This window comes from Pseudophryne corroboree, chromosome 2 (assembly GCF_028390025.1).
Source record: "Pseudophryne corroboree isolate aPseCor3 chromosome 2, aPseCor3.hap2, whole genome shotgun sequence".
Lineage (NCBI taxonomy): Eukaryota > Metazoa > Chordata > Amphibia > Anura > Myobatrachidae > Pseudophryne > Pseudophryne corroboree.
The window spans coordinates 294,253,058-294,277,116 of record NC_086445.1 but is presented as its reverse complement, the minus strand read 5'-3'; positions in this window follow the sequence as shown (position 1 = coordinate 294,277,116).

Genomic DNA, 24,059 nt, shown 5'->3' with positions numbered 1-24,059 from the left:
TGTAAGCATCTTTTAGTTACTACTTTACATGAAAGTGTGATACTGTATCCAGAAAGGAAAGGGCAAGTATATTAGTTCACATAAAGTCATGCCTGTATATTGTTACCTCTACAAGACCAACATATTACTGAGCACTTCCACTAAATATACTACTTGGAGTATTGGGTTTCCCATGGCTACTTTATAACTTTTTGAGGACTTTAGCTTTACTGTATCTCTCTGAAAACACAATAAAGTACATAACCTATTTTCTTATGATAGCTGGAAAAGTTCATACCAATTTATTACAATTAATGTACAATACCAGCACTTTATACCTACATCACCCATCAAGCGGATTCACAACAGTAAAAGGCTGTTACTGTATGTGATTTGTGGATGTCAGAAAAACAGCATTATTTTTAGGCACCAAATTTTCTCTAAGCCTTGCAACCCAGTACATGAATACTGTTAAATACCAATAACCAATTAACTTTTGATGGCAGAACCAGAGACATGCTAGTGCTCTTTGGTAATTATGTGGTATTAAGTACCTTTTTTTTATTTGGGCTGGGGTGGCACATAAATGAATTACTTAATTACAGGCCTAAATAATTATTCATATAATTTGGCTTTCATAATGACATTGGATTATTCCTGCATCTAAAGTTTGTATATAGCACTTCAAGTTATTAATAGCCTTGTAGAGAAAACAGAAAGACTTTTGCTATTGGCGCTAACAATAATATACTTTAAATCTGTATGTTTCTAGCAAATAAAAGCAGGAATATTTGTTAATATTTTGAGCAAAACTTTTAAGTTTATAGCTCATCATCAAGGAACCCCAAATCTCTGCAAATCCCTACACTCACATATTCAGATCTGTCCTCGTACATCCTTGCTGCAGTCACCTTAAACAGTCCTTATAGTCGCATCTTGTCGTGAGCGTGTTTATTAATGCAAGGTGTCTTTTTGTGCATTTTTTCCCAAAAATGCATCTCATTTACATTATTATGTGAACAGGATGTACAAGCAGATTCTGCTGTTTAAAATGATATGAGGCATGAATATGGGGGGTCATTCAGAGTTTATCGTAGCTGTGCTAAATTTAGCACAGCAATGATCATGCACTCAGACATGTGGGGGGACGCCCAGAACAGGGCTAGTCTGCCCTGCATGTCAGTGCCACCCCAATTCCCCCTTACCCCGCAGAAGTGCATAAGCATCGTACAGCGGTGATGCTTTTGCATTTGAGGAGTAACTCCCGGCCAGCGCAGCTCCTGCGGCTGGCCGGGAGAAGCTCTTTGCTGCCCCTGGTTGCAGCCATTGCTGCCCACCCCCCGCATGGTCCGGCCGGACTGCGCCCCCAAAACAGCGGCCAAATACTGCCCTGCCACCCCCTCCCTCCCAGCGACCGCCTCTGACTGTCAATCAGGCAGTGGTGATCGCTAGGGAACAACGGCCTTCGGCCATCCAGCATGCACCAGCGCACTGCGGCGCTGGCACATGCGCAGTTCCGACTCAATCGCTGCGCTGCTATAAACTGAAGCGAGCGGTCAGGTCAGAATGACCCCCTAAATTGTGTGAGATTACAGCTGTATCTGTGGTATGCGGTCAGCATACTGATAGTCGGGATCCCGAACATCACAATACCGATGCCGGGAACCTGACTTGGCCATCAAACCATCACTGATATACTGACAAGGTAGGTGATTCCCCCTCTATTGGTATCCACAACACCCATATAGGGAGAATAGATTCTGTGGTGAGCGTAGCTCGCCACCGAGCCCGCAGCATGGTGAGCGCAGCAGGCCCACAAGGGGCTTCTTTGTGTTCACCCCCCTGCTGGCATTCCACCACTTGGGATTTCGATGTCGGGATCCTGACATTCGGCATTCCGGGCAGCGGGATCTCATAACGATCCCTTATCTGCATATGAAATGCTACATTACAGTGTTTTGTTTTTCAGCAAAAAAACCCAGTGCTGCCTGGGAACTGACCACTCACACACGCATATTGAGGCTGGATGTATGAGGACACATCTGTATGCACAGCACACTATTACTGTACATTGTAGCTAAATGTACTCCTCCCAGATACAGAGGGCAAAATTTATACAAGGGCTGGCTTGTGAGTCACACCCAACTAGGCATTTTATAGCCTTGATTAAAAGCAACCATGATAGTCAAAGGAACATTTTTTTAAACAAAATAGAATATAAATAAGTTCACACTTGCTTTTACCCATATTGTACATGGTACCAGCTACCTGGCATAATGCCACATACTCTATGTAAACAAAGCCCTTGATGATGGGCTGCAAACTTAAATGTTTCTCTCAAAATATGAACAATATACTCTGCTTTTATTTCTATAGACACACAGATTTGCAGTGTATTATTGCTAGCGCTGATAGCAAAAGTCTTTCTGTTTTGTATACATATATGGCATTAATACTGCTATGTAAATTTGCCCACCCTATATTGTATATAGTGCCAGCTACATAGCTGGCACTATGTACAATACAGGGTGGGCAAATTTATTTTCTATTAATAGCTATGTGCCTGGGTTAATTATACCATGTGGCTAATTAATTACTCCAAGTAAAAGAATTTCAATAGCCTAAAGTACATTCTACTGACTTCAAAGCAAAAGAGTATCTAGAAGGATTCTAAGCTGTACATACAGTATCAGAAGTCTGTGAGTTAAGTTCAGATAAAAATAAAACCTGGTCCTCTACAGTAATATAATTCAGAAAGATCACTATCCTTCAAAAATAAAAATATTCATCCCACAAAATCAGATTATTAAAAAGTATTTTACACTACTAATTTAAGATTCAATCCTTAAGTCAAATATTGGAAATCAATTTCCTCTTATCTTTAAAAAGCAGTATAGTTTGCAGGGCTTTCTAGCACTATTAGTACAGTACAACTTGATTGGTAATATTCAGTCTAGCCTTAGAAATTCCTAGATACCAACAACATTTTTAGAATGCTACAAATGCGGCAAGACCTCTGTCCTTTATTATACAGAGATTTGTTGCATTTCAGCCAAATATCAATAATAACGTATATAAGATCAAAATCTCTAATAAATTGTAAATTGTAGAGGTATAACATCATTGAAGTCCACTTGATAATACTATTTTAGGAATTGAGCATATTCCATTATGTAAATGATGTCATAGAGAGACCCTCAGATTATATCAATGGAGCCATTTATATGAATTTAAATCTGTATTTTTTATATCACTTGTATATATATATATATATATATATATATATAGTTACCCCGGTGCGGCACTCGGTACTTGACAAACGGACTCTGGAAACCAGTATAGTTTAACAACGTTTCAGTGCTCACCGGCACTATCGTCAGGTTTATAAGATTAAACAAGCCATTACATACCTTAAATACACGTGCACCCGTGAAAGACGCCGCGCCGGCGGTTGAGGGAGAACCTCCTCCTTTCCGGACGCAGCTGATTACGTCATCCTAAAGTGACTACCATCACCATAGTAACATACAAACATTAAAACAACGGATCTGTAAATGCAGAATCACATAGTTATAGAATCAAAATAACATTAGTCCCTATCTCAGCTACATATTGATACAAGTATCTAATCATCAAAAGCAGTTAAAACTCAAGTACTCATTTAGCCCGCGTGGGGCTACTACATCCAACCGGTGAATCCATTGGACCTCTCGCTGAATTAATAACCGGTTTCTATCACCACCTCTCACTGGTTTTTTTACCCAGTCAATCATCCTATATTTAATGCTTGCAATTGAATGTTTTTGTTCTGCAAAGTGACGTGCAACAGGTTGATCTGCTCTAGTGCTGCTACTTAAAGCTGCTCTTATTGCAGATCTATGCATGGCCATACGATCTTTAAATCTCCCCTGGGTCTTTCCTATATATGAAAGACCACAGGGGCAGATGATCTGATATACAACATAACTTGAGTTACAAGTAAGATGGTGACGGATCAGAAATTTTTTACCTGTATGGGGGTGATAGAATGAGTCCCCTGGTATCAAGTAACTACAAGTAGTGCAGCCGCATTTAAAACATCCAAAAGCTTTCTTAGAGAGAAAGTGAACAGGTTTATTTTCCTCGTATTTACCTATGTCAGCATGTACTAATAAATCCCTGAGATTTTTCCCCCGGGTATAGCATGGCATAGGATTTATATCTCCAAACGGTAGTTGTCGATCAGATTTAATAATATGCCAGCTATCTTTAATTACCATGTTCACCTCCCTTGAGTGTGTGTTAAATTGATTGACAATGGGCATCTTATTACTCCGTTGATTGGTATTGATTTTTTTAAGCAAGGAATTCCGATCTATTCTTAAAACTTTGTCTCGAGTATGTAAGAGCATTTCTCTAGAATAGCCTCTTACTACTAATTTTTCAATAAGAACTTCAATTTGTTCAGTGGCAATCTCACTGTTCGAATTAATTCTCCAGATGCGTAACATCTGGGAATATGGTAATGAGTTCTTTAGTTTACCCGGGTGACAACTATTATACTGTAATAGAGTATTTCTGTCAGTTGATTTTATGTGCACAGATGTTACAAACTGGTTACCAATTAGTTTAATATCAACATCTAGGAAATCAATTCTTTCCTGACTCATACGGTAAGTAAATTTAACCGGACATGCACTAGAATTATTATCTTCCATTAACTTCACAAAAACATCCACAGGCCCTGTCCAGACAATAAATAAATCGTCAATAAAGCGGGTATATAATGCAATGTGAGACGATACAGCCAAATCTAAAAAGAATAATTCCTGCTCGACCACAAACATAAAAATATTGGCTATTGCCGGGGCTACTGCTGAGCCCATCGAGCAGCCACTCATTTGAATATAATATTTTTTGTCGAACAGGAAATAATTCTTCTTTAGAGTGAACTCTAAAAGTGCTAAGCAAAAATCAATAAATGCCATATCAAAGATATTACTTGCAATCAGAAACCTTTTCACTGCATATAGACAAGAATCATGTGGAATTATTGTGTATAAGCTAACCACATCAGCGCAGATCATCCATGAATTTTCCGGGATCTCACGCAGTGTGGTCAGCTTATTCAGAAACATTGTTGTGTCCAACAAAAAGTTCTTATGCTGTTGTACTAAAGGTTGGAATATTGCGTCCAAATATGTAGAAATTGGTTGTGTCAATGAACCTCGAGATGACACAATTGGTCGTCCTGGTGGTGGCAATACCCCCTTGTGCACCTTGGGGAGAGTATAAAGAAGTGGTGCCACTGGATACTTAGGTAATAAAGCATCTGCTAATTTCTGATCAATGATTTCATTCTGAACTGCATCCCTTAAGATATCCCCCAATTCTCTATGAAATGTGTCCACTGGATCACCCGGTAACAGTTGATAAGTCTTATCATCCAATAATTGGCGTAAGATTTCACTCCGGTAGTCTTGGACATCCTGTAGGACAATCGCCCCTCCTTTGTCCGCCGGTCTTATGATTATCTCATTATTCTTAGATAGAGATTCTATTGCTCCTCTCTCCTCTGGTGTCAAATTCGGGTGGATCTCTCTGTGACGTTTTGTAACATTCTGAACTCTCCCATCTACTATGCGCATGAAGGTCTTGAGACTGGCATTATTGGTGTTAGGATCAAATGTTGATTTGGGTATTATCTTTTTCAGCTGTTCCGGAATATGCCTCTTTTGTTCCACTGGTTCCATTACCTTTTGCCTATTAAAAAATTCTTTAATTTTCAATTTCCTAAACATCTGATGTTTTTCTTGTTGCCACTTAAAATCATCGAAGTATGTGGTCGGGATATAAGATAATCCCTTACTTAGCAAAGATCTTTCTGCTTTTGATAAATCATATGAAGATAGATTTATAATTATTTCTTCCGTGGTGCTGGTGGTTTCTTGGCGGGGTTTGAGCCTTTTGCTTTGGCCCCCCCTCCTGGTTCTCTTGCATCTTTTGCCAATAGCTTTGCTCGTGTTTGAGCCCCTAAAGGGATTGATCCAGACGTAGAAATTTCTGCGTCCGGAAAGGAGGAGGTTCTCCCTCAACCGCCGGCGCGGCGTCTTTCACGGGTGCACGTGTATTTAAGGTATGTAATGGCTTGTTTAATCTTATAAACCTGACGATAGTGCCGGTGAGCACTGAAACGTTGTTAAACTATACTGGTTTCCAGAGTCCGTTTGTCAAGTACCGAGTGCCGCACCGGGGTAACTATATGTATGTACTGCAGTACATGTGAAGGCACCGGTATATTATTATAGCTTCATCGAGGAGTGCCGGACCTATGCTACCGTATATATATATATATATATATATATACACACACTTCTCCCAGCTCCGGCACTCCAAGGATTCCCGCTAATGTAATGTGTCCGGTGCCTTCCTCAATACAGCCGCTGCGGCTGCATGCTCTATACCACCCCAATGGTGGCACTCGGACTGGTTAAAGTAAGAAAGACAAAGTCGGCTGCTTATAGACAATGTTTCAGCGCCGTGTCGCGCTTTTATCAAGCCTTTATAATAATGAACAAACACATACCAGTTTATAAGTGCTCCCATCACCACGCCAGCATTCTCCGCCTCACTTCCATTTCCTGGTCACAGTACAGACCGGTCTGGTAGACGTGATGGTTCCCATAGCAACTGACAACACCCGTGCTCACTAGGACAAAACATATAATATACATAAACATCCACATACATATAAAAAACTTTAAGAACATGGTGTGCAGCAGCAGTTAATACCATACTAAAAAAGCACAGTGACAATGTATCACTAGTTCTGATGTTAAATTACTATCTCATTAAATACTGACCAAAGTATCATTTTGGACACCTAAAAAATGACATAGCTTACTATTATAGAGGACCAATAGAACTCATATATAAAGCTACTGCAAATTACCCACTAGCTAATATGAGACCCACTCACTACAATGAATACCTGTAACCCCAATGTTTCATTCAGACCATGGGGAACTAAAGTGTCAAGATGTATGATCCATTCGCATTCACGCTGCATCAACCTAGCAGATCTGTCACCACCCCTATAAAGTGAGAGCACGTGGTCAATTATACGATACCTCAAAGTGGAAAAATTATGTCTCGCCTCAAAGAAATGATGTGCGACCGACTGTACACTGGTCCAAGTATTCAGTGCCACACGTATGTCAGTGCGGTGCTGGGCTATGCGTTCACGAAAGGTAACCTCAGTTTTGCCAATATACATCTTAGTGCATGGACAGGTGATGGAAAGGAAAAAAAACTACGCGCTTGGGTGAGAAACACTGCACTGTGATTGTCAGCAGCCTCCTGATATAGGGAATTGCCAATCCCTAACATAAACCACAAACCAACAAATTAACAGGTGGCGCTTGACAATCAAATGAAATTAAAAAAACATTTATTAAAATACAATAAATAAGGTTACAACACACTCCCGGGAGAATAAAATAATATGACAATTCACAATAATAAAAATGTGCACTATAGTAAGGCTTCTTATTCAATTCCTCAGGTAACCAATTATAATTAGTAAACTTAAATGCACACAAATAAATAGCTGCGCCTGGAGGATTTTAACTATCTATGGTACACTTTTGGTGCAAGTAAAAAAAATATGAAATAAATATATAATTGATTGATTAATGTGATTTCATAACATGAGTCACTCACGCCTTGGTATACCAGAAGGTGCTGTATACGTCACAAATCCATTGCAGTAGATAGTTAGTTGTAAGAATGCATAGGTGAATTACCTCCGCTGGGCAGGAGCCTGTTCTGTCCTTGCTCCCTGGTGGCGTCCCGCTATGCTGTCAGTGACACGCACCAGAGCCTCAGCGGGTAAGATGATGCTGCACCGTGCAGTGTGCCTCAACAAGCTGTGCAGGTAAATTACACTGCCTCCGGTACCTCCGTACTTTGCAGACAGGAGGCTGTTAGGGCTGATTTTCCGGAGTACGCCGGTCTGCGCCGGGCTGCAGGGAAACGGCACCCGTGATTACCACTTCCCCAGATGGCGTGGTTGGCCGTAGCAACTGTGATGGGGAATGTAGTGCAGATGCAGGTGCTCCCGGTGGTGGTGCTGTAGAGGTGGATTGCTCTGCACGGACAATGCTATGGTGCAGCGGCTGATGGGAGTGTGAATCCTTGCAAGTAGAACCTGTGTCCTAACGCGTTTCAACGCCAGCAGGGCGTCTTTTTCTAAAGGCAGGTATGATACCTGCCTTTAGAAAAAGACGCCCTGCTGGCGTTGAAACGCGTTAGGACACAGGTTCTACTTGCAAGGATTCACACTCCCATCAGCCGCTGCACCATAGCATTGTCCGTGCAGAGCAATCCACCTCTACAGCACCACCACCGGGAGCACCTGCATCTGCACTACATTCCCCATCACAGTTGCTACGGCCAACCACGCCATCTGGGGAAGTGGTAATCACGGGTGCCGTTTCCCTGCAGCCCGGCGCAGACCGGCGTACTCCGGAAAATCAGCCCTAACAGCCTCCTGTCTGCAAAGTACGGAGGTACCGGAGGCAGTGTAATTTACCTGCACAGCTTGTTGAGGCACACTGCACGGTGCAGCATCATCTTACCCGCTGAGGCTCTGGTGCGTGTCACTGACAGCATAGCGGGACGCCACCAGGGAGCAAGGACAGAACAGGCTCCTGCCCAGCGGAGGTAATTCACCTATGCATTCTTACAACTAACTATCTACTGCAATGGATTTGTGACGTATACAGCACCTTCTGGTATACCAAGGCGTGAGTGACTCATGTTATGAAATCACATTAATCAATCAATTATATATTTATTTCATATTTTTTTTACTTGCACCAAAAGTGTACCATAGATAGTTAAAATCCTCCAGGCGCAGCTATTTATTTGTGTGCATTTAAGTTTACTAATTATAATTGGTTACCTGAGGAATTGAATAAGAAGCCTTACTATAGTGCACATTTTTATTATTGTGAATTGTCATATTATTTTATTCTCCCGGGAGTGTGTTGTAACCTTATTTATTGTATTTTAATAAATGTTTTTTTAATTTCATTTGATTGTCAAGCGCCACCTGTTAATTTGTTGGTTTATGGACAGGTGATGGCATACACCACAAACCGACTAGTGCATGTTAACCGATGTCTAATGTTAAATTTATGCCCTTTAAAGGGGTGATGGAAACTGGATCCTGTCTGCAGAAACCCACAGGTGGTGCAATTCGGGCGCTTGAAACAGCCATTCTTCGGTTTCCCTAAGAAATTACTGCTATCACGCTTGCTCAAGGTTGACACATCATTACATACGAGGTAGTCTCTAAGATTTTTACCTCTACAGTAACACATCATTAGAGATTTGTGATGTAATGCCGGCAAATTCTTGTCTGACTGTACTAAGGGCCACATTGATTTTGCTTTTTGATTAATAAAATGACTCGTGTGTATAACGACTACTCCACAGGTGTCGATTAGAACAGTTTTATTTCCTACGTGACACTAAAAGAGCATCAGGAGATAAAGCCAAAGCTTTAGACTTCACTTTTAACAGATTCTCCATCCTATAACCTCTTTGCAAGAATTTCTTGAACATACACTCAAGTTGTTTCACTCCCATCTCCCTATCAATAGAGATACAAAATGCTCTCAAGAACTGAGAGTATGGAAGAGCATTTTTTAAGGTTCAGGATGGGCACTTGTAGCCAACAGCAAATTATTCCTGTCTGTGGGTTTTGTATACAGCGCAGGCCATAATTTCCATCACTCTTAGTCAAAGCAACATCCAGGAAATTGACTCAGTTGGCATCAAGCGTATATGTAAATTTGAATGGGCTGTTGCTAGCATTATGTGCTGACATAAGGGATGAAAACTCGTCTTTCGTCCCACCCCAAATGATCAATATATCATCAATATATCTAAAATATGCTAGTATCTTGTCATTTATCGTGGTACAGGAAAAGAAAAGCTCGTGTTCAATCACAAACATAAACGTATTGGCGTACGATGGGGCCACATTGGACCCGATCGCACAGCCAGATGTCTGTAAGTATGTCTTGTTATCATACCAAAAATGTTTCCTCATTAGAATCAACTCTAACAGCCTCATAAAGAAGTCAACAGGTGGACCACAATCTAATGGGTTATCAGTAATTAGGATGCGAGTAGCCTGCAGACCTGCACCATATGGGATATATGTATACAGGCTACTCACACCAACAGAACATAGAAAACATGGCTCTATTAACTCAGGTAAAGACTTCAATGACAATAACAAACTATTAGTATCTTTAAGATATGTTGGTTTTGCCTGAACACAAGGTTGCAACAATGCGTCAAGATAGGTTGTTATTGGTTGGTAAAGAGAACCTCTAGCGGCAATTATAGGGCACCCAAAAGGCTGTTGTAAACTCTTGTGGCTTTTAGGGATCATATATAGTAGAGGTTTGATTGGATGTTGTACCATCAATGCACTCTTGATCTCAGCTGAAATCCAACCCTGTGTGCAAGCTTCTACCAATAAAGCATCTAATTCATTTTTGAACACAAAGGTAGGATCATTATCCAACGTCCGGTACGTATTGACATCTTTTAACTGATGTTCAACCTCCATTTTGTAATCACAGAGATTGAGGACCACTAATGCCCCTCCTTTATCAGCTTGATGAAACAGAATATCACCATAACTGCAAAGGCTACTCAAGGCAATGAGCTCCTCCCTGGAAAGATTCCAAAATTGAGGATTCTTAGCCAAGGGAGTTTCACACACTGCCTTGTACAGCATTCTAGTGTATGTCTTAATGGAGGCATTATTACTGACTGGATCAAATTTGGAGCGGCCCTGCAATCTCTGCAACCTCAAAGGTATTTCTGAAGGAATTTATACCTTGGTACTGAAATGCTCTTTTAATTTTAAACTACGGTTAAGGTGATAGAGTTCTATTTTCCACTGTACCCGGTCAAAAGGGACGGTCGTGATGAATGATAGTCTCTTAAGTAAGACAGACTGTTCACTGTCAGACAAAATTCTATCTGACAGGTTATATACTAAGTCTTCTTTCCCTTTGGTGGTTTCTTGTTGTTTACTTTGCCTTGCGCTTTGCCCACCTCGGCAGGTGTATCTGGGTTTTGATCTAAAAAATGGTCTCTTGTACACTGGCCAACTGGGGAACTGTTGTAACCTCTTCCTCTATTGCGACCAGAATCATTGTCACTTTCTGTTGTAGCCGTATCATCAGATGTATCACCATGACATCTGTTCATCATGCGTCTTTGGTCAGTATTTAATGAGATTGTAATTTAACATCAGAACTAGTGTTAAATTGTTACTGTGCTTTTTAGTATGGTATTAATTTTTGCTGTGCACCATGTTCTTAAAGTTTTTTATAAAAAGAATAAATACCTGATGGCGCAATCAATATTAAATGATTGATATTACACAGAATCTGTCACCTTGTGATCATAAATAAATGGTTCTATTTCGTCAGACCTCAGAAGCCTGTCTCTAATGGCTTCAATATAGCATATACGATTGATTGATTGAGTAAGAAAGAGGTCGCGCTATAGAGCCAATTAATTGTTCCACACCATTCTCAATTGTAAATATTTATTTAAAACATATAACCATATAAAAATATATATATATATTTTATTCTTGTGATATTTAAGATCTGGTGTGGTCACCACACCCTCAACTGCATAACAATTAAAAGGAGATAATTCTCATTCATAAAAATAAAAATAAGTGTGCTGAATAGTAAAGTGTCCAGACTTGCAAAAATTATGCCACAAGTTCAGTCCGTAATAGGATCCTCCGTGTTAAATTGCACCCAATAATAGAGTCCAGAGGACACTGATATTTTTGTCCAAAGACTATGCACCACAAATGTAAAGAGTCACAGGTACCTTTGCTCACTCTGTCCCTTGTGCTTATAATACGGGACCTGTTTGCCAGTTTGAGGAGCTTTAAGTGTAGCCCGAGCGTCCCCGGGATTGCACGATGTAATCAACAACTGTTACCTGTGAATCGTAGCGGTGTGGTGCAAATGAGTTGGCGGCTTCTATCCGTGTGGCAGGATGAATCACGCTGATGGGAGGTTTCCGTACGGGCAGCCCGACAGTTCCAACGAGCGGGCTAACACTGTTGCTAAACCCCGCTCGAGCGGTTAGCCGCACAGCCGCTCCGGCTTCCAGGAAACACTGTTCTCTCCGGCACTGAGTGAAGGTAACTTCCACGGTTTGCTGGTAACAGGTGCCGAGTGTTCTGGAAATGCCGGGTGAAGGTCTGAACTATTCAGCAATCACTTAATCGTCTTATTATAGAGTTGGTTCTAACGAGGAACTATTTTTGGTATGATAACAAGACATACTTACAGATGTCTGGCTGTGCGATCAGGTCCAATGTGGCCCCATTGTATGCCAATATGTTTATGTTTGTGATTGAACACAAGCTGTTCTTTTCCTTTACCACAATAAGTGACAATATACTAGCATATTTTATATATATTGACAATCTATTGATCGTTTGGGGTGGGATGAAAGACGAGTTTTCATCCCTTATGTCAGCACATAACGCTAGCAACAGCCCAGTCAAATTTACATATATGCTTGATGACAACTGAATCAATTTCCTGGATGTTGCTTTGACTAAGAGTGACAGCAAACTAAGGCCTGCACTGTATATAAAAAACCCACAGACAGGAATAATTTGCTATTGGCTACAAGTGCCCATCCTGAACCTTAAAAAATGCTCTTCCATACTCTCAGTGAGAGCATTACGTATCTCTACTGACAGGGAGATGGGAGTGAAGCAACTTGAGTGTATGTTCAAGAAATTCTTGCAAAGAGGTTATAGGATGGAGGATCTGTTAAAAGTGAAGTCTAAAACTTTGGCTGTATCTCCTGATGCTCTTTTAGTATCAGGTAGGAAATAAAACTGTTCTAATCGACATCTGTGGAGTAGTCGTTATACACACGAGTCATTTTATTAATCAAAAAGCAAAATAAATGTGGCCCTTAGTACAGTCAGACAAGGATTTGCCGGCATTACATCACAAATCTCTAATGATGTGTTACTATAGAGGTAAAAATCTTACATCTTACCTCGTACGTAATGATGTGTCAACCATGGGCAAATGTGATAGCAGTAATTTCTTAGGGAAACCGAAAAATTGCTGTTTCAAGCGCCCGAATTGCACCACCTGTGGGTTTCTGCAGACAGGACCCAGTTTCCATCATTCCTTTACAGGGCAGAAATTTAACATTAGACATTGGTTAACATGCACTAGTCAGTTTGTGGTGCATGCCATCACCTGTCCATTCGCTAAGATGTATATTGGCAAAACTGAGGTTACCGTTCGTGAACGCATGGCCCAGCACTGCACTGCCATATGTGCGGCACTGAATACTGGGACCAGTGTACAGCCAGTCGCACGCCATTTCTTTGAGGCAAGACATAATCTTTCCACTTTGAGGTATCGTATAATTGACCGCGTGCCACCACTTAATAGGGGTGGTGATAGATCCGCTACGTTGATGCAGCGTGAATGTGAATGGATCATACATCTTGACATTTTAGTTCCTCATGGTCTAAATGATACATTGGGGTTATAGGTATTAATTTTAGTGAGTGGGCCTCATATTAGCTAGTGGGTAATTTGCATTAGCTTTATATATGAGTTCTATTGGTCCTCTATAATAGTAAGCTATGTAATTTTTTAGGTGTCCAAAATGATACTTTGGTCAGTATTTAATGAGATAGTATTTTAACATCAGAACTAGGGTTACATTGTTACTGTGCTTTTTTAGTATGGTATTAACTGCTGCTGCACACCATGTTCTTAAATTTTTTTATATATATGTGGATGTTTATGTACATTATATGTTTTGTCCTAGTGAGCATGGGTGTTGTCAGTTGCTATGGGAACAGTCACGTCTTCCAGACCGGTCTGTACTGTGACCAGGAAACGCAAGTGAGGCAGAGAATGCTGGCGTGGTGATGGGAGCACTTATATACTGGTATGTGTTTGTCCATTATTATAAGGGCTTGATTAAAGCATGACACGGCTCTGAAACATTGTCTATAAGTAGCCGACTTTTGTCTTTATTACTTTAACCAGTCCTAATGCCGCCATTGGGGTGAGATATATATATATATATATATATATATATACATATACAGTTGTGCTCATAAGTTTACATACCCTAGCAGAATTTGTGAATTTCTGTCCATTTGTCAGAGAATATGAATGATAGCTCACATACTTTTCTTTCACTCATGGTTAGTGTGTGGGGAGAAGCCATTTATTGTCAAACAACTGTGTTTACTCTTTTTAAATCATAATGACAACAGAAACTACCCAAAAGACCCTGATCAAAAGTTTACATACCCCAGTTCTTAATACCGTGTATTGCCCCCTTTAACATCAATGACAGCTTGAAGTCTTTTGTGGTAGTTGTGGATGCGGCTCTTTATTTTCTCAGATGTTAAAGCTGCCCATTCTTCTTGGCAAAAATTCTCCAGTTCCTGTAAATTCTTGGGCTGTCTTGCATGAACTGCATATTTGAGATCTCCCCAGAGTGGCTCAATGATATTGAGGTCAGGAGATTGAGATAGCCACTCCAGAACCTTCACTTTATTCTGCTGTAGCCAATGACAGGTCGACTTGGCCTTGTGTTTTGGATCATTGTCATGTTGGAAAGTCCAAGTACGTCCCATGCGTAGCATCCGGGCTGATAAGTGCAAATTTTCCTCCAGTATTTTCTGATAACATGCTGCATTCATCTTGACATCAATTTTGACCAAGTTGCCAGTGCCTTTGTAGCTCACACATCCCCAAAACATCAGCGATCCACCTCCGTGTTTCACAGTAGGAATGGTGTACCTTTCATCATAGGCCTTGTTGACTCCTCTCCAAATGTAACATTTATGGTTGTGGCCAAAAAGTTAAATTTTGGTCTCATCACTCCAAATGACTTTGTTCCAGAAGTTTTGAGGCTTGTCTCTGTGCTGTTTGGAGTATTATAAGCAGGATGCTTTGTGGCATTTGCGTAGTAATGGCTTTCTTCTGACATGTCAAATATCAAATAACAAAGAAATATGCAAGACAGAGCTAAACAGAGTGAAAAATGCAGAAAAAATACAGAAAATATTAATGTTACAGAAAAGATTACAGAAAAAATGACAGAACAAATTCCAGAAAAAAATACAGAAAACCGAGGAAAAGGACATCAGAACATCCCATGGTGTCATCCTAAAACATACCTCAAATGCTTGGTAAGTAATGACAGTGAATCATTGAAATAGCATAAAAACGTTCAGGATGCTTGAAACAAACCAATACCCCACTGGGGCACACAGATGGGTAGTAGATCAGGCCTAATTCAGAAAATGTTTGTTTTAATGACTTTACATCCTGAATTAGAATAATATAAAACATACAATGTTGGCCAATCTATATATCCATGAGTTAAAACACATACCTTATGGATCAAAAGTTTGAATATGAAATTCGGAAACTCAGGTATAAGAGAAGTTCATATAGATGTGTAACCTGGCGAAATTATTGATTAATGTTACTTAATGTTAGATATTTATAGGTGTGCTCTCACCGATTAACACAAAATTAATCCATATAATGGGCTCAGGGGTGTTCTTAAATATATATGATTATTTATTTATTTACTTATTTAATTAATAGAGCACCCATAGGTGATAATCACCCAAAATCTTTCATATGCTTCCCCATACGTTAATAAATACTAAAAAAGACATGTATATGGATAAAAATGATGCTCAAAAAAATCTAAGTACTTATAAAATTATTCCAAATAATGCATTAATTTATATTAATTTAAATAATACATAATGAAAATGCTATTAATTATTTTGTTACACGTATTACCAACTTAAATATAATAATTAATTATATAGTACAAAATATATACAACAATGAAATAAATGGTGCCATGTTTAAAAATGGTGCCAAAAAGAAATTATCACATATTAGTGGACCTTACCCTCCAGCAGACCAGTAGTGTTAGTTCAAAATCAGTGCAATGAGACTGTGGACTAGAATTTCACCCTTAAATAGGGGAAAGTGGTGACATCACTTCCCTTAGTATAGTGATTGGTGTTTCTAAATTAAGAAAAAATATCTAAATTACTAAACTATATTAATTCTGTCTAGCTATTAATGATAATCCTATTCAGTGAAGAGGCATTATACAGCACATGACTCTGCATAATGCTATATAGAGTAAATAATACCTAAATTAATAAATGTCCCATAATGCATTTATTATGTGTGATTTGTGAACTGTGTAATTGACAGATCAAACCACCATTAGAGTGAGTGCGGGGTGGGTAAAAACATGCATCTACCTATAGTAAGTGTGTGCACGAAACCAGGAAGTGCCATAGATACTTATAACTACAAATAATTAATAGTGGTGAACAAGTAGGAGTGTGTATTATACACACTTCCGTGACTGATCACCACTTGTCAGCCACAGTTACCCCTTAAATATCTTTATTTGCGTCGCTGGAATGAAGCCTCTTGCATTCCAGCGGCGCATCAGTTTGCGCTCCACGGGGCCGGAATTATGTTTCCAGCCATGTGACCGCCCCACATGACCGCCAGACACATGGTTAAATGCGGCCAATGGCTGTGTCGGGCTCCGTAACCTAGGAGACCACACCGTCAGAGCCGCTGTAGATGAGATGCCAACTACCAATGTATAAGATGCTAAATGTGATATAAATATATTAAGTAGGGATATTATGTGGTGATATCATTTATAAACTGATAAGGGAGTGAGTACTAAGTTACATAGTAACTAAGTGAACTAACATTAAGCACACTATTAAAACAGCGCCCTTTATTGGAGCACTAAAAGATATATGGAAAATTGTTAAATATATGTATCAACCAGTTGCTTTAACCAGCTAACAATCTGGTAATTCATAGATGTCAGACCCTGATTAAAAAGATCAATTAAAGGGGAAAAATAGGTTACACGACTAAATCTCATATAAATGAGGCACCATCTGAAAAAATGGTTCCATTCTTATAGAAAATGTTACCAATTAAAGAATATTATGTATAGAAATGAGACAACTTATCAATTTCATAAACTTATATATTATTGTAAAGGTCTACAAAAAAAAGATAAAAAAGAGGTTGGAATCTCACTACGACAATATATGACATCATGATGTAATTACAGATATAAATCAAAAATTTAAGGCTATAAGTGACCTATATGGAAAGTATAAAAAATATATATCCCCCCCGGATGTCTAAGTGGAGGTGATGAAGAAGTATATCTGCATGAAACTAGAGGAATGCCACCATGTCTATGCTTTCATTCGACCCACAAGGGATGAGAGTATTAAGTGTATAAATTCAAAAAGATTCTCTCTGGGCTAAAAACCTATCCCTATCTCCTCCTCTTTTATCTTCTAATACGTGTTCAATAACGGTAAAAGAGAGACCTTGAACTTCTGAATTATGTTTCTCCTGAAAGTGTCGTGGTAAGCTATGGTTTTGAATCCTGTTTTTGATGTTCCGTAGGTGTTCCTGTAGTCTTCATTTAAGACATCTCTTGGTTTTTCCAATGTAAGATAACTTGCAACTACAGTCGATCTTATAGATAACGTAGTTAGTATTACACGTGACAATGGTTTTCAGTTTGAAGATTCTCTTGCTGTCATCTTTCCAACAGAAGCCTTTTTTTATCTATAAACCGGCAACACCTGCATTTGTTAGAAGGAAAAAGCCTTGCTCTCTTCATTACTGGATGTTCATTCGGGGTATCACCCTTGTAGATACCCGTTTGTAGTTGACTGGGAGCCAGTATATTCTTAAGGTTTCTAGATTTCCAAAATACTAATTGGGTCTGATCGGTAAGTGTGGTCCCAATATTGGGTCCTTTAATAGAAGGTGCCAGTGTTGGTTCATAATGTGTTTAATCTTCATTTTTTCTTGATTGTACTGCGTGATGAAAAGTCTATCAGTGGGATGTTTCTCCTTGTTCCTTGATGTTCCTTGATTTATTTATGTAAAATTAGCAAATTGTCCTGATAAACTGTCCTATGTTTGTAGATGTACCCCTGATGAAGTCTTGGAACAAGATGAAACGCTTTGGTATCTGTTTCTATAACATCAAACTCCGAATATACAATAAGGAGAAGGAGAAGTCTGTAAAGATAAACCTACATGTTCCCTATGTTAAACAACTGTTTGGTGTTTTTTGTTGAAGGATACTTTATTATCCATGTATTATCACAGACAGTGAATTTGTCTTTGTGTTTTGATAAATTTGAATATGGAACATGTTATTATGATATTAAGGTATTGATCAGTCATATCTGAAAAATCCTATAAGATTTCGGTTGAATATTGGGTGTCAATATGACCCAAGGGTGCCTATTTCTCTATTGTTACACATTTCATACTTCTAGTTCCTCCTAACAGGGAACTTAGTGGAATTTGGCAGCCCATTTCAGTTTCCATATATATTCTTGCAATAGCACAGAGGGAGAGTATTTGTTTTATGTATGTATGTATGTATGTATGTATGTATATATATATATATACATATAGAAAATGACAGCACTCAATCCCCCCCAAAAAATGGTTAAGCATTAGTGTGGTGCCAGGTCAAAAAGTATTATAATATCACTCACTTTCCCACAGTTGTTGGATGTATCACTAATGGATTTGTATTGAAGAATAAATCCTCCTCTGCTTTCAACTTAATCGTGAGTGATAGTTTTTGCATTTTTCTCTATGGGAAAGTGAGTGATATTTTATATATGTGTATATACAGTATATATACACACACACACGCAGTTTTTTTATATTTACATATTATTTTTAAACCTATAAATATTGCTATGTGGCTCTTCATGCCCATACATAATTACTGTTACTATTTGAAATGTTTGGAAAGACTTCACTGGCTCTGTGATTCATGCTCCGATCAGAACTCTCACTTCTCAACCTTCCAATATAGCCTGTACAACGCAGGACAGAAAAAGATTGTCTCTTTTGTTGGCGCACTTGGAAAAGAAGAAGAAATTTTACATTTACTCTTAGTGTGAATATATCATATTAAAATCTAACTTTTATTATCACTATCTTAAAAATTGTTAGCAATTGAGAAACATAAATGGAAAAATGTGTTGTATAAATTTTTGTGAATTTAATGAATAAATTCAATATTATAAACAGAATAAAAGCTGATTCACTGTGCCTGAATTTTCTGCTTCATTTATTTATATCATAGATTTTCAATTGGAGAGCAATGGATGTAGTATGATAACTGTATGTAGGATTAGGTAGAGTGAGCTTCTCACATGGATGGCAGAAAAAGGGGGAGAAGGGGGGGGAAAGAGGAGGAGTTTATCAAGGGTCCTAATGCTGTAAATAATGTGAAAACAATAAGTATTTTTAAAGAACACTCCAGAAGAATCCTGTAACCATCATTAATTCCCTTATTTTTACTGGTATTGCCACTGGTATTGTGGCTATTTGAGCCAGTTGCTATTGATTTTTGAAAGCAACTACTGGTACTCCCGTACCCAGATTCCCCATAGGTACTGCAATAATTGTTATATCTGGAATGAAGTCTGGACACGTGATAGCTGTATTGCTTATCCCCTCATATAGTTATTACAGTTCATACTCTTGTCAGCTGAAGTGATTGATAGTTCCCTAGCTCACCATGCAGAGTAAATTGCTTTACTTTTTAATTACCTCTGCATTAGTGTTCATTAATTTGTGAACCCAAAATATAACCTCCAGAGTTGTAAGCTCCGTGGCTATTAGGACCCGCAGTGGTAATATGTTTGCAATATAGGTCTGTTGATTATTATATTGCTCATCCCCTCATACAATTGTTGCAATTCATACTCGTGTAAATAGAAGTAATTAATAATTCCCTAATTCACCATACAGTGTACAATGCTTTACTTCTTGATTGGCATTACACTCGTATTCATTAATTAGTGAGCCCAAGATGTATGACCTTCGGAGTTATGAGCCCCGTGTCTGTTAGGAGCCGCAGTAGTCTAAGTTTACTATATACACCTACTAGTCTTACTGAGGGGGCATCGTTAGGTTGCTATATCAGTTGAATACGTGTGGCTTTACTATAGCAATCTGCACAGCCCTAATCAGTGAGTAAAATTATACTGTAGGTCTGTGTATAACGTTGATTAAAAATCAACACAAGGCGTGCTCCATGTGCATGGCCGATATTATTGATTTATGAACCCAAAATATAACCTCCAGAGTTGTAAGCTCCGTGGCTATTAGGACCCGCAGTGGTAATATGTTTGCAATATAGGTCTGTTGGTTATTATATTGCTCATCCCCTCGTACAATTGTTGCAATTCATACTCGTGTAAATAGAAGTAATTAATAATTCTCTGATTCACCATACAGTGTAAATTACTTTACTTCTTAATTGACATTACACTCATATTCATTAATTAGTGAGCCCAAGATGTGTGACCTTCGGAGTTATGAGCCCCGTGTCTGTAGGGAGCCGCAGTAGTATATGTTTACTATATACACCTGCTAGTTTTACTGAGGAGGCGTCGCCAGGTTGCTATATCAGTTAAATACGTGTGGCTTTACTATAGCAATCTGCACAGCCCTGATCAGTGAGTAAAATTATACTGTAGGTCTGTGTATAACGTTAATTAAAAATCAACACAAGGCGTGCTCCATGTACATGGCCGATGTTTAAGTTGAAACATATCTATAGATTTGTAATATGGTCCTATTAATGTTACTAATAGGGCACCATGAATTGCTATATTGGTCCAATATGTGTGATTTTATAATAACAATTTTTTCCACAGTCCTAAATACACAGCTCTGATCAGTAGGTATAATTATACCACGAGTCTGTGTATGTCAGTAATTGGAGATCTATATATGTGACCTTATAGAAGCAATTTACAAAGCCCTAGTCAATGAATGTAATTGTATTAAGGGTCTGTATGTGCCGCTGATTAGAAATCAGCGCATGACATATACCGTATGTGTAGCAAATATTTCACCTACAGTATATGCATATCCATACAATGCCGTGCCCCAATGACATTAATAGATTAAATTAGAACCATCTTGCACGTATCTCAATCTTGGTATATAATAATTCATTAGTGTTTGGCAGGTGAGATATATTACTTCATTGGTATTCAATAGGTGTAAGGGGAATGGTCCGTATCACACAATTGTAACTGAATGTGAATCCTAAGGGTTGCCTGTGATCCGCTACCCCTTGTTCACATTAATTATCTAATGGTGATTGATCCTCATAAATGGCTCTTGGCTGCACTGCTCTATATAATACCTAGACTCCTAAACAATTGCTGCAATTATATACTCCCTACATAACATTATATACTACTATTGACATCCATCTCTAGTCTCTCATCTATACTTTTTCTAATTGTTCGAGCATTTTTTCACTGCACAGTGATCAGTGTGAGCGGGCTTGTCAGCACCGCTCCGAAACGCCGACGTGCACGTTTCGCAATTGCTTTAACCAGGCAAACCCGATTGCCCGTTCCGGGTTGTTTTTAACAGAACGTCCCACCAATCCCTGACCATAAATCGCACCTCATGGTTTATTAACTGTCTTTGATTGCGGTGGACCGCATTCCTTATTTGATACCAATCCAGATGGAACGCAATGTAACTCGTCCTGAGTCACATGGTGAGTCTAGGCCAATCACTGGTCTATATTGACGTCATTCGCGTGAATCTGTATAAGTACATAGAGGCCTCGTAGAAACTAGGTTCTTAGATTTAGATGTAGTTTCTTCTCAATTGGATATGGCTTCTAGTCTTATTATTATGAGAAATAGTTACAATGACAAAGAAAAAATGATGGATGGGGAGGAGACTCCTTCGGAGGTTCTTAACAGCTCACTATATATATTCTAATAAAGTGTAGTATGTGGGATGTGATAAACTGAATTGTTATTATTAAATTGTACCAAATCAAAAATTAAATTCTTGTAGTGTTAAAATATTATATTTGTATATAACAAAAATTAGTAGTGAATAAAATAAAAGATAATAAGTGTGATTATATAATTGGTGTGATAGTGAAAGATAAATTTCTGTGAAATGAAGAATATTGATAATTTGAATGATTTTAATAGTGAAAATGAGTGTGAAGTTTTGAAAAATTAATAAAACTTGGGTGTATATAATGAAAGAAAAATTGTGTACAATAAAATTATGTGATAAGCTGAGATGCTCTAAATAAAGAAAACGCGTGAATGATATATTTTAGTGTCAAATGTGAGAAAATTGAACAAATAAAATTAAGTGAAAAACAGATGGTGGTGACTGAACACATAAAGACATGCTGCAGCTAGTTGGTAGACGTATCATATATTATTAATACCATCCTCAGATTCTATATGTATTATATTATATTATGTTGTAAAGGATGATGTTTCCTCCTATGATCTTACATTTAAAATGTTGTGAACCTTATAAGTTGGAGGGAAAGTGCCTATGAAGAAACCTCTCCACCCCATCCTTACTACATCTGATTCGCCGTTAAAATAACTGTTCTGGTTGTGTTATCTGTTTTGCTACACATAATAAAAAGTGTCCAATCTGAATAAGGGCAGTTCTGCAATTTAAGACAGATTCAGGAAAAAGGGGGGAAATTTTTCAAGATGGTAAACATAATAAGATCAGTTGAAAATAAATCCATAACGGATAGAGAAAGTACAATAAAATAAGATAAGGTATTCCCAGCATTCTTCTGGAGACACACACAGGTGAATATAGATTAGTAATTAAATAATTAATTACTTGCATTGAAACAATGCGGATGACAGATTCATCAGAATTCAAGAAAAATATATATATGTGATATATTCACACTAAGAGTAAATGTAAAATTTCTTCTTCTTTTCCAAGTGCGCCAACAAAAGAGACAATCTTTTTCTGTCCTGCGTTGTTCTGTAACTTATTGTCTAAGGTAGCACCCCCTATGATGAATGACAACAAAACTTCTTGAAATCAATTTGGGGAATTTTTCAGCAAATGTTAAAAATGTCGATATTTCTCTAGTGCAGAGGACATCCTTACCCCCCTTTTCCCTATTGTGTACCGGAATATAGCCTGTACCCCTGGACACATAGCCAGATTAAGTTGGGGGGCCCAGGGGATACTGTACCCCAGGCCCCCCTCTGTCAGAGGGCCCCCCATCTGGAGCACAATGGCATCACTAGGTCTCCCTCTTGTGCAGCAGAAGAATCAGGCAGCTAGAATGCAAACAGGACAGTTTGCAGTACAGGCAGAGACACATGATTATAAGGTTTCATGAGCTACCAAGGGAGCGTCCTGACCAGAAGAGAGATAGAAAAGGGGAGAGAGTTGTAAGTGAGCCAGGAATCCCAGCTTCTCCTCTTCCCCCTGGGTGTCTGGGTCCTGTGTAACCTGTTATCTTTTGAGAGCATTAGGGTCTAGAGAGAGACACACAGAGAGTCCTCCTGAGTCCTGTCCCAGTGTGTACATAGTACAGAGGCTGCTGCTATTCCATTTTGTAAGACAAATAATATATAAGTTATCTTTGTTCCACTAAAATAAAATTTTATAAAATAGTTGTATCTAAATTAGTTGGAACTATAAACAGTACTCATGCATTATTAAATGATTAGTTTAAATCTAATATACACCTTTGGTTTTAATGTAATATACACAATCCATACCTCTCAACATGACCCATTCCAGGAGAGTTAAAATACTCTTTTCATGGACTTCCCTTTTAAATTCTGATTGCAATCACCTCTGTTGAAATATCTTTCTTATGAATTAAATAGTTCAACACAGGTGATGCTTATCATATATTAAGAGGGAAGTCCAGGAGAGAACATTTTGTCCCTCACTGAATGGGTCATGTTGGAAATTATGCATAACCTAATATACACACACCCCCAATTCCCCTATCCTCCCTGTCATAAGTGCCTCAGGCCACCCCTAGCCTTACTCTGACCCTGCCTGGACAAACTGTACTCTCTA